This window comes from Urocampus carinirostris, chromosome 10 (genome assembly GCF_059441175.1).
Source record: "Urocampus carinirostris isolate Australia breed hairy pipefish chromosome 10, RoL_Ucar_1.0, whole genome shotgun sequence".
Classification (NCBI taxonomy): Eukaryota; Metazoa; Chordata; class Actinopteri; order Syngnathiformes; family Syngnathidae; genus Urocampus; species Urocampus carinirostris.
The window spans coordinates 24,656,409-24,668,688 of NC_142358.1; the positions used below are offsets into that span (position 1 = coordinate 24,656,409).

Here is a 12,280-nt window from a genome sequence, read left to right on the forward strand (position 1 = left end):
TTCGTTGTTTTGACTATCATTGCACACTGTTGTTTGTTGTTTTGACTTTCTTTATTGACCAACCACGTTGCGGATCTGCTAAACAAGGAGATGTGACGAAAAAAAGTTCTCAGGGAAAGGCCAATAGAACAGGTTGGGCTTTCTTATCTGAAAGCTTCTCTCCCTGTCCTTCTAGCATGTTCAAATTCCATTCATTTCCTCTACGCTTATTTTGAGTGTCTACTAAACTTTAAACTTATTAATGGAATATATATTTTCCAATGGGTTAAAATTGTTTTTACAGCGGACCTAAGATTATGCCACTTGATATGCAAGTGGTAGATTTTTATTAGCTAAGACCTTAAATGCAACACTTGCAAATGTGATGTTGCTAATTGCCATACACTTACTCATTTTACTTTCTGTTAATCACGGAACAACACATCAGTGCTCAAAACACAAACACACCTCTATTATATACTGTACATGTGCATTTTCTGATGTCAGTATCCTGTTGCTCACATCAATATCGTTATCATAGTCATTAGAGTTATTCTTGACAAAGTAATTATTATTTGATTGATAAATTCTCACAACACGATTTTAAAAGACACGTTGACCAGTGATGTATGGTTATCGTGGCGGCAGTAGCTCAGGAGGTAGAGCGCTCGTCTTGGGATCAAGGGATCCCACTTCGAATCCCAGCTTGTCCGTGTTACATGTCGAAGTGTCCTTGGGTAAGACACTGAACCCCTAATACCCCCAATAAGCAGGTTAGCGTCTTACATGGCTGCAATACAAGGCCGCTATTGGGAAATGTGAAGCACACTGTAAAGCGCTTTGGAAAGTCATTGACTTGAAAAGCGCTGTATAAATACAGATCATTTCATTTCATCGTATTTATAAACAAAAATTAAGAAATTCAACAATCCCTTTCAACAACGTGGTTGACGTTTTATGATGTCGCTAGTTCACAGATTTTCATCATTCATTGCATTCTCATTCTAATTGGCTAAACAGTCCCCAAGGTATTGATATAAAAAATAATAGATGAATGTTTACAGGTACAGTTTACAATCCTTTCATTCGTTGAACAAATGTTTTGGCCTGTTCTTTGATCTAAATGTATAATAGAGTCACCCAATGACTCCCAAAGCATCAGTTGGGTTTAAATGGGACCATGATAATCTCATTGTAAGAATGTGGTACCATTAAAACTGAAACTGAAACTGAAATATGTATAATAATTGGAAAAAAGTAATTGTTTTTAGTTTATGAATTTCATATGGGTTATTTTTGGGATCTTAATAGTATCTGTCTTCAGAAACAGGATTTTATCGGTTATGCGTTCGAAATGAAACTGTTATCATGCATCACAAACTCATATTATTTTAATTCTTGAATACTTATTACCCTTCTCACAGTTTTTTTTCCCACTGGGTTTTGCTTTTGTACATTGCAAGTCCATTGTCTTATCTGTTCAGCCTGGAGAGGCTTAAAGCTTTTCACAATCCAACCCACATGCCTACCAATGTTTAATATTGTAAAGTGTAGGTAGAGATCAGAGAATATGCTAACTGATGTTATCTGGTCATTACATAGAAAGGGAAGAACATGAGACCAGTCAGGTCCTCTCAAAGCACCAGCTGTCCATTATTGATTGGCAGAGTTTTTACCTATGATTTTTACTCATTTATTACATTTCTCTCTGAAATTTTTAACTAAAAGAAAAATTAATAAATTACTTTATCATCATACTACAGTAGGGCTGGGAATAGTTTTTGGGTGGTGGGCCGCATTGAGCACTAACGTGATGATTAATTTGATGTTATATATCTGGTGATACAGTGTCTGGATCTAATACTGTATATAATATTAATACGATTAGAAGATAAAGAAAAATGTAACCCTGATATTTCCGTTTACTTTTATTGTTGGTCTTGAGCGCAGTACACTTTAATGTGCATCTAAGATGCTTTATAAAGAATATATATTTAATGGGAGGGATTTACAATGGGACAGGAGTGACAACAAAGTCATTAATGTGCTTGTACTTTCTAAAAGTGCAACACTGTGACTTCTTTCAACAAATAACTACAACATATTGATCAGCTTGTAATATCCCACTGATGTGGACCAAGCTTGCATAAATAAATAAATTTGAAACTTATTTGAGGTTAGTGCATCACAGGTGCTAATTATGTCATGATCATCGTGTTCTATCACCTCTCCCATCTTGACAAGGAGCTGTCAATTTCTTTTTTCTTTTCTTTGGTCTGCTCATTTTAAATGAAGGGCATGAACACAGGTTGAAAATTAAACAAAAAAGTGACATTCTGATGGTTCTGATCCATGCATAAAAGCCTCACTGTAGTTGCAGTCACCAAGTGCAGCTGGGAACGGATGGTGTACTTCGAACAATGCGGTTTGAGTGGGCAATCTTTCAGGGAAATGTAAGTATTGCAACAGAAGGGAAACATGATTAGTGGTTCCTCTCTCTTCGAGCACCCCTAAACACAAGAATTTTGATATGCAAGTTTTTTTGGGAACAAAAATCTTGCTCTGCATATGCAAAAAATCCAGGTCATGAGCATTCCCAGAGGCTACCACCTAGAACTGGCTCTGGACTGATTACTGCCAGCATCAACTTGTCCTAGTTTGCACTTGCAAACTAATGCAAGCAAGAAAAGTGCTGTATTTTTGTGTGGGTATCACACTTGTGAACTTCAGCCAATTTCTCTTCCTATTAATGATAGCACTTCACCTTATCAAGGGACAATAAACCCAAACACAACACGCCAGCTTATTGAAAAGCCTATGTAGAATACTGCAGTAATATTAGCAATCTTGGATGACATTGTTGTCTGCTACCATTGACTGAGACGATCGATATTAGAGCCAAGATGGGCAAGATGAAATAACTCAAATAAAAAACCATTTTTTGTAAAAAAAAAATAAAAATAAATCCGTACAGAATTTGTTACATGGCATACACAATTTGATATGATCAAAATGCATAAAAAATACGGCCAAAACGTAAAAGTTGACAGGTATGGTGTATGTTCATTTAAAGGTACAGTAACTTTAATTTTAAGTGTACAGTTTGTTTTCATGTATCATCAACAGTCTCTCGCTTTCCGTCACTCCTCAGCACCATGCACACACCTGTTACAGCGACTGCCTCCTTGGTAAGTGCTCATAATAAACTCACATTTTATTTCGTTACTATTATCTTATTTAATTTATTATTGCATTTGTTAAGTTTATTACTTTTTGAATGTGATTTTAGTGATCAAAAAATCTGTTTTAAAGCTATTTAGGCTTAACTTTGATGTTTTTAGGAGGTTGGAAATGGGCCAATTAATTCTTAATTATGTTATATTGAAAAATCCGGTTGTTACACAAGCAATTTGAGCTACGAGCACAGTCTTGAAATGAATGGAGCTCGCACGAAGAGGTACCCTTGTATTCTCGTTTGGTCATACGTGGCCCGCGGGTTGTAGTCCATTCCTGTTGTACAAACTCCTTGTCTGCAACATTAAATATTATGTCATTTGCTCATAAAAGCAAAACCCAAAAAGGGATTTTTGAGTCTTGATTGCTTTGATTTACATGTCAGGAGACAATGGCAGCCAGTGTTAAGACTTCAAACGACCTCTGCAGACTAAGTAAAATAATATAGGCATGACATTTTGAAAACCACAAATGCTCACACACACATATGCACACCACCAAATCACGGTCCACTCTGCCAGCAAAGTCTTACACGCTGTAGGATCAAATTTACTTAGTGTGCACGCGAACTTCTTTAATTCCAGCTCTGCAGCCTCTGTCATGACCACAATAACAAACAGGAAAACCAGGAAGTCAAACACAAGGGCACACAGTATGACAGTGACCTAACAATTTTGATTTGGTAAAATATCTACAGAATAAAAATATAGAAATAATTCCCCCCTGTAATACTAATTAACAGTGATATTTCTCAGAAAAATGTTCTACCAATGTAAACTGGAAATTGTAAAACCTAAATATTGCCTTTGAGATGAGCGCCAGATCAAATAGAAACCTCACCACTAAAGGCATTCCAGAAAATTATCATTATGATTAACTGGGAGGCCACTAACATTTAAGCCACAGCTCAAAATGGAAGAAAATGAAAAAGCTTGAGAAGGAGCAACAAAAGTGGTCATCCCCCGTTATGATGACCAGGCTGCAATAGATGTTGAATTGGGTAATGCACAAAACATAGTGAACGTCAATAAAATAACTTTCCAAAAAGTTTATGCAACGACGAGCAGTACAGCAATGACGCCTCCAGCCTGTAAAACTGTCCAAAAAGTAAATGACAGCAACGACACATCTTCCTATCTCAGATGGCTGGTCAATGCGGACATTGACATGTTTCAGGTCCAGGCGCTGGTCTGCTGACTCATCTACGTCCTTCCTCCTTTATTCAACCACCAAACAGGCAGCCGGAAAGGACAGAAAAGGAAAAGTATGTAGTGTGTATCAATCAAAAGCTATTGAAGTGTGTCTTAAAACTAGATCTAAAAACTTCCATTGAGGTTGCAAATCTTATCTCTGAAGGCAGAGCATTCCACAGCACCGGGGCCCGGATGGAGAACGCTCACGAGAGCACTCTCGAGCCTGCAGATTTTTTCTTGCCTCTTGGAGTCACAAGTAGACCAGCATTTTATTACTATGTTGTTCGCCATGTTTTTACCAAGATAATAATTCGAAGTAGGGTTATATAGAATCAGTCAAGGACATCATTTTTTTACCAGAAAGTAACAAAGACTCAGCACTGGTGAGCTATTTCTAGAACAGTTCGTGAGCATCTTGGCTGTCCTTAGGGGACACGTTGGAGAGCCTGCATTAGGATTTGGATTGTCATAGCCTAAAGATGTGTGATAATGAGCAATTACAAAAATATCATACAAGCACTGCACTGCAAAAAGTAAATTCTTACCCCACAAAAAGAAAGATCTGCCAATTCTGGGTTTAATTTTTCATAGATTTTTCTTAATATTTTATCTTATTCAGCATAATGTTATAGTATTTTATATTTGTTGTTCTAAATGAAGACAACCCCCTCCTTTAAACAACACTGTGTATTAGTTAGAACCTGCTAGTGGTTGAAAAAAACGTCATAAAAAACAATATTGATTTGAAAAATTAGAGATATTAAAATCCATAATGTTCAATATTTGGGCTGTTAAATGCATAAATGCCAACCGTTTGACTTTAAAAAAAGCTAGAATATTAAAAGAACAACAACAATGTCCTTGTTTTTACTCTGAAATGGCAAACTTTTAACAGAAATCTATTGTGATTGTTGCTGCTGTTAAAGTATTTACAAAGACTGAGTCTTGCCTTCAGGTAAAGCAGTTGTAAAATTAAATACAAGTTTCAAATACATGTTTTCTTGGTGGTGTCCGCAATTTCAAATTTTGCTTCTCTCTTACGCCATCTCCAAGCTTTAAGTCATGATTGCAGCCATAGTACTAAAAAAAATACTGATAAACTCTTCTCTTGCATTTTTTGCCGGGTTTGGCTTGGCGTTTGGACTATATTTGAACTTGGCCTTTTCTTGTTTTATCATTTTCAGGCTAAACTAACAAAAAAAAACAAAAAAAACGGGAATGAGCATGAAAACACTCTCCGCTACTCCTCCTCCATCACTCTTTCTTGCTTTCTAATGTGTTGTGAGTCCCGGAACCACGGTGCTAAAAGTTAAGATAAAAGCAGAAAGTCGCGGTGGATAAAAAATTATAAAGGTGCTTCGAACTCAAATGGGCATAGTTCACACATACTCAAAAAAGAAAATGTTCTACTTTCCACTTTTTAAAGACACTTTAAACAATGCACCCCTCCTTTAAATTTGAAAAAATAAAGAAAATAAGGAAAAAACCCTAAACAAAACGGTATGTTAAAAAACAAAGTACCCTTATTTTAGGAGAAAATATTAAAACAGCCTGCGATTGGCTGGCAACCAGTTCAGGGTGTCCCTTGCCCACTGCCCGATGATTGCTGGGATAGGCTCCAGCACCCCCGCGACCCTACTGAGGATTGGCGGTGCAGCTGATGAGATGAGATGAGATATTAAAAAAGTATTGTTGGTGAGTTTGTTAATGGGTTTCAGATTTTTCCATTCCTTACTAAAGGAACAAATCCAACTCCATATAGCGATCGTCAGGCATTTGTAGGAGAGAGGACGTTATTTGGAAAAAGAACGCGTCCCGTGGAGAACGGAGCAATGTGAGGGCAAAAACGGGGGAAAAAGGAGGGTGAGCAAGAAGACTTCCTCTGCTGCATTATCCCCTGAGGGCAGAGAGGAGGAGAGGACCTACTCCCCTGACAGATCAGAAGATGTCCTGTTTTGCTTTTCCCCAGCTCTCCCTCTTCCTGCAGGAAGCAACATCACGCTGGGCACCAAAGCTCCGGCAAGTGGACGGCAGTTGGTTCTGGTAGTGATGTTTTCTGTCCACAAATGGGATGGGGCCATTCACATGCATACAAGTCAAAGGCAATCCGTTGGATGAGTTAACAAAGGCCTCCAAATTCTTGTTCACATTTGGTAAAAGGTAAAATTTTATGATGAATATAATTATGAAAAGTAGACTTGATATTACACTGGACATAAAATCCAAATATATAAAAAAAAAAATCCGAGATATACATACACATGCAAATAAAAACACACACGTATATATCCCCACATACGTACTCAAACACACACACACACACACACACACACACACACACACATATATATGTGTATATATGTACATAAATACATATATACATATATACATGGCAGCACGGCGGCACAGTTCATGTCATGGGAACCTGTCGTGGGTTCAAATCCGGAGTTTGTATGTTTTCCCCGTGCTTGCGTGGGTTTCCTCCGAGCACTCCGGTTTCCTCCCACATTCCAAAGACATGCATTTTCAGGTGAATTGGCCGGTCCAAATTGTCCTTAGGTGTGAATGAGCGTATGAGTTGTCTGTCCCTGTGCGCCCTGCGATTGGCTGGCAACCAGTTGAGGGTGTCCCCTGCCCACTGCCCGGAGATGGCTGGGATGGGCTCCAGCCCCCCCGCGACCCTAACGAGGATAAGCGGTACGGCTAATGAGATGAGATGAGATGAGACATATATACATATATACAGTATGTGTTGCCATCCTTATTAGGTGTATGAAACACTAATAATTGTTTTAGGCTCCAAACTAATTTTTTTTCGGCCCAATATGGGTCTTTCAACGTTTTGGGATGCCAACCCTTGCTTATGTGCAAAACTGGTAATATAAACCCACATGGATATCAAGGGTCGTCCATCTCCGTCAAACTGAAAATAACTAACCCACCACGCATATTCTTCTTCCAATCACGCCTCCACTCTCTGACTACTTTTTGTCCATGGTGGCTGCATCTATGTGTATTTCCCTCTCATTCTTGGTGTGAGACCTTATATCTGGATCAGATAAAGCTTCAGCACTGGTTAGAAACTTCAACAGGTCTGTCTAAACACATGAGCTCATGCCAAAGCGCTGCTGCTGCCTATTAACGTTGTGATCTAATATGTAGTCCATGCGCTGTTCATGCTGCACAGAGGTGTGGTGGATTTTTCTTACGCATCTAGCACTTCCATTTCCTTCTCTGTTGTCCTCACTTGTCTTTGTTCATGTCTTGGTCACTGGCTTTCTAATGCATGTGCTAGATGACGCGAACAGCATGAACAAGATCATTCTATCTCTATCAGACGTGGGGATCGCAAACACAGGGAGTTGTCAGGACAACAAAGCTTAAAGCCACATCGGCAGGTGAGTCCGACCTGCATAATGGCTTCCCTGGTGATTAATCACTGTTTCTTCCTATAAGACACATGTATCAAAGTCTAGGCCCGCGGGTTTTTCTACGGCCCCTGTCATGATCTTGAGACATTTTTGTATCAAACACTAAGAATCTTTCTTTTTACTGTACATTACTTCTTGTATGATAGTGTTGTATTTGGTATTCGATGTTTGCACTCTATTTTAATGTATTTTGTTAGATTATTGAAATGTGTTGCTGAATTATTATTGTATGAGTTTTCCAGCTGTATTAATTTTATTATTGAATCGTCACATCATCTGGTTGATGATCCAATTCTATATTTAGTTGGAGTAAATGCACGTGAAGATTACTGACATTTTTGAATGAATTGTTCACATCCTGTGTTCACCTAATGTTGTGTTGTGAGATATTACTTTATGAGTGTAGCGGTTCAAAGTACAGAAGACATTGATGTACTTTAAAAAAGTATCCGAGTAAGGCATGCAGTTGTAATAACTGTATAGTTACAACATTTTATTCATAACGTGTTACAGTACTAAGAAAAGTCATTGCGTTACTCCCGACACTGGCTGTAAAACACCAACAACAACGGATTGCATTTTCTCTCAGTCAAAAAAGCGATGGAGTTGTTCCACCTATGTGTCAATTCCACCACCCTGTGTGGCTACTCGTGTGGACGTATGCATTATATCCCTACGGGAGAGAGTTGAGGGTACTAAGGTTACCCCCCTGATCGAGGCAGAGCGGGGTCATCTCATTGCGGGACATCTCTCTGGAGTGACCTTGCCGCCTCTCGCCGCCCCACGAGCAGACGAGACTTCTGAGAGAGAGGAGGAATGGAGAGACCCCAGAGAACGAGACCAGTGGACTGCCCCAGACCCTGGACCCCAGTTCTAACAGGGTCCTACCCGGATCAATGTGTTTCCAATCAAGAGAAACAAAAACAATTCTTTTATTAAAGAGATGTCTCAGTTAAGCCACTCACAGCTTCAAAATCCGGCTGAGTACGCAACATAACCTATTGGGCTTTAACACTGAAAAGAGAACAAAGGCTTGGTAGTTTGTATGCAGTGTATGGCGCATTGCTGAAAATAAGTAATTAATTACCGCTAAGAGTTACTTCATTAAAAATGAAATTCCGTTCCTCCCCGGGTCACTGAAAAGTCAAGTCACATTTTTTGTATAGCCCTTAATCACAAAATGTCTCAAAGGTCTGCACAGGTTACAATTACACCATCCCCTGATCTCAAACCAACATGCGGGCAAGGAAAAACAAAAAAATCTCAGCTTGAGGAATATAAGAAACCTTGAGAAGGGGCCTCACAAGTGGTAATCGCCCTACCAGGATGACCAGGGTGCAATAGATTTAGCAATAGGTAACAATTCACAAAACATAGTAAATACCTATAAAAAAACATAGGTCATATGTAAAGGTTTGTCAAGAAAATGCATGACAGCAACGACGCCTTGAGCCTGTAAATTTGTCCAAAAACAAAAAACAAAAGAAAAACAAAAGTAACGCACTACTCTAAAAATATCTCGTTACAAATGACTGTATGTACTCGCATTGGAGCCGACCACCTAAAACTGCTTAAAATAGCCACATGAGGGAACAAGAAAATGTGTACAACATCCTGTGGAAGCAGTGACGCCTTCTTATTTATTATGTAATCATCAGAGCTTACCAATGAAGCCAACACACTCCATATGCATTTTGTCTATAGGCTTCCAACCACTCAAAGATTTCTTCCTCCATTGCTGAGTAGTGTTTTTTTTCCCAGGCATGGTGTAATGCAAAAATTACTTTACAAATACGGTTAATTCTGTGCTTATATTAGCCCCAGTGATTTCCCGTTGGTTCATTGTTCCTGTAAAAGCTGTGCCCTCTCCCTAAACACTGCCTAACATTGGATCCTGGTGAGAAACAACCAAACTTGTACACTTAAGAGGACCCCCTGATTTCGGCATATTATTTTATGGTTGTAAATACAGTTCAGATGCGTGTATATATGGTAGGGATAATATCAGTGGGGAGAAATTCTTGTACTCTGTGCTTGAGACAGTGCCACTATAACTATATGTAGTTCTACTTTGTAATGCCATATAAACATGCCAACCCCACTCTGATGACGTGATTAGCGGTTTAATATTAGCGACATAAGAGTTCATGAATCCATCCTGACCAAGGGGCGAAAAAGAGTCAATTAAATAGCGTTGAAAACAAGAAAGTACTGTATCGGCGTAACGGACCATATTGTAAAAAAGTTCGAGTTACAGATTTTTATTAATAACGAGTTCCAGAACTTGTTACCGAAAAACATTACTTCGTAACGTGTTTCTGATGTCGAGCAACGGCAACGGTTAATAATAACGCCATTGACCCCCCAAAATCTCGTCTTTCCTTTCCTCTCCTACTTATTATCTTACCCATTCTTCTTGCTTTCTATCCGGGAAAACAAACAGAGGGATTAGGGTTTTGAGGAGGAGTAATGGGAGCCAGGTGGAGGAGTGTGACTGTAGGGGTCCCCTACCAGATTAGGTGAGATGGTTGGGTGGTAGGTACCCCCAATCCCTCACACTCCTTCCTCAAGGCAGCTAATGTTTCTTTTGAAGAAATAATCCTGTTTGGCCATCTAATAGCACTTGGCAATTATGAGCCTTTGCAGGGCATGTTTGGTATTACCAGAGGCAGCTACCAGCATGGGGCAGAGGATTGAGCAAGATAACAAGTTATGTCCAAGTAGGAGATGGTTTCAAACATCAAAATCAAATAGACCAATATAACCACCTCGATGAATTTCTTTACCAGAAAAATGTTAGGCTTTACTACATTATATACAATAGATATGAGTTGCCAAAATTCAAATGTCTTGGAATAATATTCGAACAGTTGTAAATGAGTCAAGCAAACTCATCCTCCGTCATGATTACTGATGTGACTCAGCATTGCCCGTTCATTTGGCGCTAACCGCCGCGGGTTCTGATTGGCTCCCTGTCACTATTTGAACCCAATCCTGTCTGTCCCCTGTTGTCAGTCCGTCTGCGAACCTCAGTGTATACTAGGCAAGTCTTTTTCGACCCTGACTCCCACCTGTCCCGTTTTTGCTCCCATCTGTCTCCGGCTACGACCTGCTTTGCTACCGAACACGTCTGCTCTCCCGTCCTGGCTTACAATTCGTTTCCGACCCGACCATGCCTTGCTCTCCCAGTCCCGGCTACCGACCAGTTTTTCCGTCCCTGACACCGCCATCGCTCGCAACGAAAGATCCACTTCTGTGTTCGAATCACAATCCGAGTTTGAGAGCGACTTGCATCCCGCGTCCAGTGATCACCAGACCGTGGCCGCAGCCCTTCCTCTTTCCTTCAATAACACTTGGTTTATTGAAGGAAGGAGGTAAACGCTACGCAATTGGGTCCTGTTTCTGTTCTGGTCCTGAGATATATATATATATATATATATATATATATATATCATTATTCTCAGCTAAGAGCATTGAGCTCGTAAAGGTCTCATGATAACTAGCCAGCTCAGGGGTTTGAAATACATTGTACACCTTAAAAAGGAGGTCCACGTAGGCTGAATCTTCTTTTGCTTACGGAGTTAACAAGCTTGTCTTTCATGTTTTTCTTTGTGAGATGATCATTTATATATGTACATTTCTTCCTTTGTTTAAGTTGTTCAGTTTTTTTTTCTCTCCTGTTCACAAATATAGGTATTACTGTTGGTTTTATGCGTTTGTCCAAGCACAATGACAATAAAGGTCATTATATTCTATTCTATCCCTGGATTACTCACGGGTTATAGTTTTCTAAAGACGAAAAGGGTTTTTGGGTTGTTACATTCTCCAAACGTTTGTACTCCCAATACAGAGACCTGAGACGAAATTTCTTTTACAGAGTTTGATACAAGTTTGGTGGCAAGTAGCAGGGGGCGGGCTGACCTGGATCAGGAGACCAGCACGACATGAACCAGATCTTCAGAAATGAGAAGCAACAAATAAAAATAAAACTGAAAGAAGGAAATTCTTACTGAGGGCTGTGGTCCAAGATAGAGATTCCAAATATTGTCAGGACGGAATTTCGTGGCTAGTATTTGCAAGCAAGCTTACATAGTCTGTTGATGAGCTGATTAGAGGCAAGTGTGTGTCGTCAGAGCAGGAGACAGCCACAACCTCTTTCCACGAACTACCTGCAGGAAAACGGAGAAAGAAGCACAGTACACAAACAAAAACCAAAAACATATCATGGATTCTCTATTCTATTCTAAATATTTTTAATATCTAATAATATTATGAAGTTGTTTTGGAGTAAAATGAAATAAACTGAAAATATTTTGTGACATATTTGGGGGGTTTCGTTGCTGTTAAATGTCATTGCACTTTTTTTTTATTCCACTATTGTTATTATTCAGTATTCCTTTTATTCACAAACATTGCACTGTATTATAAGGCCAGTTTCTAAGC

At 39.3% G+C, this 12,280-nt stretch overlaps 1 protein-coding gene across 2 annotated transcripts in view; it reads right to left on the minus strand.

Moving 5' to 3' along the window:
* Nucleotides 1–11,931, minus strand: part of pik3cb (phosphatidylinositol-4,5-bisphosphate 3-kinase, catalytic subunit beta) — a 97,419-nt gene extending 85,488 nt beyond the window's left edge. Inside the window, exon 1 of one of the 2 annotated variants that reach the window (XM_088346446.1) lies at nucleotides 11,848–11,931. The gene's annotated coding sequence lies outside the window, so the exon portion shown is untranslated. The other variant, XM_088346447.1, reaches the window with a different exon arrangement.
* Between the last annotated feature and the right edge of the window lie 349 nt (nucleotides 11,932–12,280).